This window comes from Podarcis liolepis (assembly GCF_965112155.1).
Source record: "Podarcis liolepis genome assembly, chromosome: 10".
Classification (NCBI taxonomy): Eukaryota; Metazoa; Chordata; class Lepidosauria; order Squamata; family Lacertidae; genus Podarcis; species Podarcis liolepis.
This window is the reverse complement of record NC_139562.1, coordinates 33,136,944-33,144,800: the sequence shown is the minus strand read 5'-3', so window position 1 is coordinate 33,144,800 and position 7,857 is coordinate 33,136,944. Positions and strand designations below refer to the sequence as shown.

The 7,857-nt window shown below is 43.6% G+C and overlaps 1 long non-coding RNA gene across 1 annotated transcript; it reads left to right on the top strand.

The window, feature by feature from the left end:
- The first annotated feature begins 269 nt into the window (after positions 1-269).
- Positions 270-6,272, top strand: LOC310687452. The gene is made up of 2 exons (XR_014516435.1): positions 270-4,188; positions 4,248-6,272. It is a non-coding gene; the product is annotated as an uncharacterized lncRNA (long non-coding RNA).
- Positions 6,273-7,857: the final 1,585 nt, after the last annotated feature.

The window sequence follows — 7,857 nt, the reverse complement described above, 5'->3', positions numbered from 1 at the left end:
ACAAATAGTACACTTGCTAAATGCAATAGGCTAACAGCCCCTCTACTGTGATCTAGATCAGAGAATAGGCAGTTGGAGAACTGTAGGCTAGAATCTGGCCTCAGGAGGAAGCCCTACCCAATTTTAATCAGGGTATAATGAAAAGTTGGACAATAGCATCACTCCTAAGAAAGGGTGGGGCTTTCAAGGTGTAGGTGCCATGTGCTTAATTATTCAGGTTTCTATTTAATTGATATTTATGCATTTAGATGTTCATGTTGAGTTGCTCTTTGGATTTTGGAAGCAATGCTCCAGCTACGCCTGAGGGCATGTGCAGTGTCTGTAACAGAGGCACCCCTGCTGAGAGACAGTGCATTCCCTCTGTGTTGCAATACACACTTCTGGCCATCAGATTGCTGCCTGAAGCAGGTCCCACAGAAACTGGGCACTGGATTATAGAGACCTTCAGGGGAAGGGAGGGGATTGTGGGGAATTCTGCCTTGGTGAATGGAATCTGAACTTGCTGATCTTTCCCCTCATCAATCTGTGAAAAGCTGAAGAGGGAGACAATGTGAAATATATTTAAATAGCCTCTTTCCAACTACACACACCGCAACATTAATTTCAGAACCATGACAGATAGCTTCCCGTAGCTTCCTCCATATTTTGAAAGGGGAGGCGAGAGAGATGGCTTTCCATATCCCTATAAACATTTATAGAACAATTTAAAGATTCAGGTTATCATGTTTTGAGTCACACACAATATCCATCCTCTCACACAACTTCCGGTGCTTCAGGCTTTTAAATCATTTCTACCAAACAACACACTTTGGCACTCGTCACCACATGCAAGAAAAGACTCTGATTCTTGGGCTTTGTGGTTTTTTGTTGTTTTTTTACCCTGATATTTTGTGGTAGGTTTCTTTATTTTTGAATATAAAGTGACAGAAATAATTTGCTGTTAGAAAAGAGAAAGAATCTTTGACTATTTACAGATTCTGTACATCACAAAGTTTTCTCATTTTGTTTTATTTTTGTTGTTGTTGTTCCTTCCCCCCTTTCTTTTAAAGTTTTTTTCCCTGCATTGTTTGAGCAATGCTGTACTGAAAATCTATACATTTCACCCCCCCCACCCCCCAAAAAACCATCTGCTCCCAAAACAACTCCCAGTGAGAAACAAGAGAAATCAATGGGGGGAAATCAACGACTTTCTTTTTGACCAGGATCCATTTGTATGTGTGTATGTGTGTGTGTATGTTGATGTCGCCTGTGTATGTGTGTGTATATATATTTATATATATAGACACACACACACATACACACACACTAATATATACTATTTTTCAAGTTCAAACACCAAAAATCATTAAGAGAAAGGGAAAAAGTAAAACAATTGTCCTCCCCCCTCCAGAATCTATCGATCCCTGCTTGTCCGAAATCAGAAATAGCTATTTACAGAAAAAAGAATTGGAGAGGGGGAGGTGTTGGGGATAGGAGGATTGGGAGAAAGAAGAGTAGTGATTGGTGGGGGTAGTGGGATTTGGGCCTCAGAGAGACGAGGCAAGCCTGAGTTCGACGGCGCTTTCCCTTGGGAAGGCGCTACGCTGGGAAAGTAATAATGATGTTTCCTTCCCCCGTTTTAGTTGTGTGAGGAAATTGCATTTCCAAGTCTCTGCCTGAACCCCACACTGGATGCCTTTGTGTCGTCAAGCTTGCATTCAGAATGCTTTGTCCTCCTGCCCCACCCCCAACTAGGATCCATAGCAGTGTTCCCTTGATATATGCTGAAATAGCACCAGCGGCCATTTTGAAAATAATCTGGGCCAACATGGCCATTTGGTAACAAAGCTGTGATTGGACACTAATCTAGTAAACCCTTTCCCTGACTCTCAACCCTCCCTACCTCAGCTCCTGCCCACAAAGAATGTCATGCCCTGAACTAACTAGGAGTCCAGAGAACCCAACCAAGAGAGAAAAGTTTAAATCAAAACCACCCCAGGCCCCGTCCACCCCATCTCATTTGGCTCAGGCATTGAATTTAGGAATGTTGCCCATCAACCCAGAGACCACACCTACCACTTTCAAAGCTCCAAGGAAGTGGAATAAATAGGCAGCCATTGTGGCACCAAGACCATTCTTCTGTGAGTCCCTTTGCCCCCACCCTTCCCCTCCACCACCACCTGCACCAAGCATGACTTAAAATGTAAGTCTTAAATTTGGCTGTACTGCAACCAGGAGAGGAGGGAGGCTGGAGTGATGGGTGGAGGAAAGGGGCAGAAGCTTAGCTGCAGCATCTGTTCATGGTGCCTTGTCATTTTAAAAGGAAAGGCATCACCTCAAGGTTGATGGCTGGCAGCCTTAACTTAATTTCAAAAGCTCAGCAAACAGCAGGAGATGAAGGAAGAAAATGCTATGTGTTAATCTCCACGAAAGGCACCCAGTCTCCTGTGCCAGGGATTCCCAAACGTATTACTAATAGGAGATATCCGTGGAACATCATCACTGCTCTACATTCAGTTGTGCTGATTTCCTCACAACACCCAAGAGCAGCCACCTCATTTGGGTCAAAGGCAGGTTCATACCCAACATTTGGGACTCTCAGCCTGGAAGGGTACCTCTCTGTTCTCCACCAATCTCTTCTATTTGGAACATTCTCTTCATCACATTAGACGTTTTGCATGATGAAATGGAAGAGGAAACTGCACAGATGGAGTTGCAAGCATTTCACCTCATTCCGCTGCACATGCCATGTAAACGGAACCAAAGGCAAACCAATTTAAAACAAAGAAATAAATAAATTCTACTGTGCATGTGTGTGTGTGTGTGTGTGCGCGCACACACACACACACACACACACACTATACTTTCCATGCGTTTGGAAATGATAAAAAGTTAAGTTGTAACTTTCACATTAACCACTATAATTGTGCGAACGGATGGCTGTAAAAGGGATGCTCCTGGCCTGAGAAACTAAAAACACAGCGTGGAAACACCCAATCTGTGCATTTTCCATTGGACAGTTCCATCACTATTTACTCATACATACTGCAGTGTAAACTCCATTTTGTAAATCATCCAACGAGTTCTTTTAAATACATTCTATGCTATTAACGCTTTGGAATGCAATCCACAGGTCAACTGGAGCTTTTCAATACAAATGTCATGTGAAATATTGTTAAGTTATTTATACCCAACAGATAAGCAAAACTTTCAGATATTTAAAAATATCTAAACAACTCAGAAAAATAAAATGTTGTGAATATATATATATATGTAGTCATTTCAACACCATCTGGATTTGGGGTGCAGTTATGGCATTACTTAACCTGTACCATTCCACAGTATTTAAAAACAAGAGAAATATTGATACTTTTTAAAAAAAGTCCTCAAGTGTCTGAAATATTAACCCCCAAAGTCAATATGTTGGCTTTGAAACCAGAATGCCCCCTGCCACCGTCAAAGTACTGATGGATCCAGACAACAAAATGATTTTTCTTACTCAAACAAGTTGTTAAATTCACTTGCAAAATCCTAACTGGATTTCAGCCACTTGCCTTTGAGACCTCCCACTGAAACTGATCAACTGAGCTGATACTGAGGAAGAACTATACCAGATAAAGGACATAAACCAAGAATTACAGGTTCCTTGTTGGATGTTTGCAGATGAAGTCATCCAAATGAGGTTGAGAGAAGGAAATTTATTTTGAACATAGTGTGCTGCTGAGACTTTTCTTTTGAATCTAAATAGAGGTATACACGGCAGGTCAGTTACAAGTGGGGAAAAGCTTTTCTTCTAATAAACAGCACATCTTTCCATTATATCCTCATTGCTGAGGCCTATTCAGCTCCCAAAGAAAGCTAACTGCATGATTTCCTACATATTGTAACAAAGTACCTCAACTGCACTAACAGAAATGATAGGGATGGTGACTAGTCCTTGCTCTTTTTGGAATTGTTCAGCCATCCTCCACCATTTGCATCAAAAGGCCAAGCCAATTAATCACATAAAAGCAACTTTTCAAGTCGGTAAAGTCCTACCCTGATACAGCTGGATATTCCTCAAGGCCCGTATCTTTAGGACTAGAGTCCGGTGACCATGTTGAGAGAATGAAGCATATGATTATGAAATTGAATTAAGTCTTACTGTCACAAGCACACCTTTGTAAATAACAGTTTGCTTCTTTTGCGATGGGGAGGAGAAAATATGCAGTCAGTGTTGTAGTAGTATTCAGAGAGAACACCTTACCCTATGGGGAAGACAATACAAGCCAGTGGCTGGGGGGAAATCAAATCTGAAGATCCCATACAGAAGAGCCCCCCTGGAAGCTTAGCTACAGAAGCAGAGCTTATCCAAACCTCTTGATATCAAGTTGAGAAATCTCCCAAGAATTCTGCTTTCTTTGCAGGATTTCTGGAGCTTACGGGGGATAAGAAATGTCTATAAGCAGAGGTTTTGTTTGCAGGCTTATTTAGGTATTGGCACTTCTTGTTCCAACCCAACTGGCAAGGAAAACACAGTATAAAGTAAGGGAGATTCTCACACTCAAGGACTAGCTAGACTCTCAAGCATGCTTCACCAACATCATGTGTGCAAATTGCACACACGCTGGTCCTAATCCAGCTCAGCATTATGCATTCACAAACCTACTGAAATAAAGAGGCTTGCACAGGCCTCACCACACTGGCTTGTGGCCATTTCCTATTGACCCATCCCCATCCCTACTGTTTTGACCCATGTTTAGCTGATTGCATGAAGGTAAGTCAGGGCTGATCAGCTCGTGGCTAGGCAATTCACCAGCAGGATGGAACTTAAACCTCTTGGATGCTCGCATTGTACCGGTTATATTCCAACGCTGAGGGACTTCGATGGGCAGACAACATAATAGCACGTTGTGTGCCTTCTTGATGGGCAAAAGGATGGTGCTACAGCACTGGAAGGAATGTATGTCCCCTGTAAACTCCTCCTCTCATTGCTCAGTGGTCAGAAGACTCATGTACCCTTACACCATAGGAGAAGTCACCTTCAGCAGACAGCACAACGGAAATTAGCACTAGAACACTGGGGCAGTAGTGTAACATGGGTTGCTGGCCATCAGGGCGGGGCAAGTGTTGCAGCAGGGGTGGGGGCACATGTGAGAGGGACGCAAAGCCCACGTGGAGGGTGAACGGAGCCCGCCTCCAACAGGCCCCTCACGCACTGCTTCCATCCACCTGCCCACTAGACCAAGCCACCTGCTGCCGTGCCTCAGCTACCAAGACTCCATGCCTGCCATGCGGGCACCTGATTGCATCCCTTCAAAGATGTGCGCCCGGGGCCATGTTCCCCCCTGCCCTTCCCCACACTACGCCTCTGCACAGGTGATCTCTCTGTGGGATTGTCTGCATGAAGTACATGCCCAGGAGACTCTGCTGGAGCACATCCCTGCCCCTGCCTTTTTTTCCTTCCTCCCTGATCAAAGTCCCTCCTCCCTTTTAGGCTTGTTCTGACTGTATTTGCTTTAACTGTATGAGACCGCACTGCAAATTACTATGAGCCATTGCTAAGCTGTCTTTTTCCTTATGCCGTTTTTATTCATTGCCTGTCTTGTTGAGGATAACCAAAAAGAACAACGAAAGGAAAGATTGCAGGTAGGGAGACAAAGCTCTGCATGAGTGTGTTGGCAGTTTGACTGTGGGGGTAAAGACAGCATGAACTAGAGAGTTTCAGCTGCAAGTTAGTAGAATTCAAGGCAGCTCAGAGGGTTGTGTAGGTCCACAGTTTTGTGCTCTGGGAATCTAATCTAGGGCTTAGTGGCTGTGCTACCTATATTATAACAGCCTGCTTGCTGTTTGTATGTTAAATATGCAGTTTACCAAAGATACCCTAATTATCCCATGCTCTTTCTCCAAAGAAAACTAAATAGAGGGATGCTATCCCTTTGCTTCCCGCTGCTTGAGGAAGAGGAGAGCACTTAAGATTGGTCACAAAGAAGGAAATTACCCACCCACCCTGGAGGGAAACCGTGAGTTGGTGTGAGCCAAAAAATGAGAGCAGCAGAAATTACAGCAGCTCCAAACAAGAGTCAGGAGGCGGCATATCAAGAGGTAAGAGCTTTACTGGATCATCAGCTATAAGGAAGTCAAGACAGGCCCAGAGACCCAACAGAAGAGCTGCCATGTGGATAACTAAGGAGTTCCCTATCAATCTTGAACGTGTTGAAGGGTTAGTAGCTGAGAAACAACAGACTCTTGTCTGTCTTGGGTGTTTCCAGCAGTGATCCAAATGAAAAGCTAGGGAAGAGTCCTAAGAACTGTAGATCATGGTACAAAGGTAGAGTAGCTGAGGCCTGCAGTCAGGGGAAAGTGGTAGAGAATATGTAAAAAATGCAAGGGAACATGCAAGGTGGCTTGGAGGATGACTGTCTGCAAGCTGTAGCCATGGATGAGGAGAAATCCCTTGCCGACTGTATTATAGCATGTGCAGCCTATGGAAGCTCAGGCCCTTACAGCTGTTGTACTCCAGGGTCACGATCCAAGAGAAGGAGTGATCCAGAAGCCCATGAATTATGAAGGCACTTCAGACCAGGAAGCCTATCTGCCTAAGCTTGGGAAAAGGCCCAGTATAAGTGACTAGGATGGTGGAAAGAAAGGAGAATTACTAGCAGTCAGTCCGAGTGACGTATCCTTGTTGGGCCCTCTGATAAAGACTTATTGGTTTGGACCAGGCATAAGTAAGGCACCCTGGGCCCGGAATGTCCCTGAGCAGTCATCAGTCCAGGGACAGAGCTTAAAGGATTCATTTTCTTTAGACGAAAGAGGAGCAGGGTCATATGGTGGCTTCACAATAGCTCAAGTATACACAAGTATTCGTGGAAGCAAAGTAACTCCTGAAGCAGGCAGCAAAACCACTGATCCTATACTAGATCCCTAGAGAGCTACTGTGTGGACCTTCACAATCCTCCAGACTTCTTACATTCCCTCTGAAATCCAATATAAAGTATATAACAGGCACCATTCACCAACAGGTTTTCTTGTGCAAGCCCCGTTGAAAAGAGTAGCAATGGAATCACATAACTCCCATTGATGTCATACAGTTTGTGCAGATTTCCTGGCAGGTGGCGCTCCCAAAGTATGATCCAGTCATACTTAATCACTGAAATTTAAATATGAGGCATTGAAAGATAAACTTAAATTTTCTCACTGAAATCAACTGGCCCTAAAAGTGATGGAACGGGGGCAGGATCGTGCCCATAGCCTACAGTCTCTGATTGCTTTTTGTATTATTTGTAAATACCCAATTTATTCATCAGCAAATACTATGTAATTGTGTACAAGGCAAGATTATGCAAAACAATTTGCATAATGTATATAAATGATAGCATCTGTCAATTTACCAGTTAATGTAAACTCTTAACATAAACACATTTAAGGTTAATGTCTAGATAGTCAGTGAATCAAAGGAGAGGTCTTAATCTTCACACCTGTCTAGAAACCATTTAGATCAGGCATAGGCAAACTCAGCCCTCCAGATGTTTTGGGAATACAACTCCTATCATCCCTAGCTAATAGGACCAGTGGTCAGGGATGATGGCAGTTGTAGTCCCAAAACATTTGGAGGGCCAATTTTGCCTATGCCTGATTTAGATAGTGTGCAAATCCATTATAAAACATGACACTCAGAAGTAGGTATCAATGGCGAGGTGTTTCAAGACTTACTTCAAAATGGCCTGATATAGTCTTCACTCCAAGCTCCATGAGGTTTTAGTCTACATATGGAGCTGAGAGGGGAACCTCTGGCCCAGAAGCTGAATGTGACCCTTCAGATCTCTCTATACAGTTCTCAGGACTTTTCCAAGGTAATTTCCTTCTCCACAGGCCTCACCCCTCACCACCTCTATA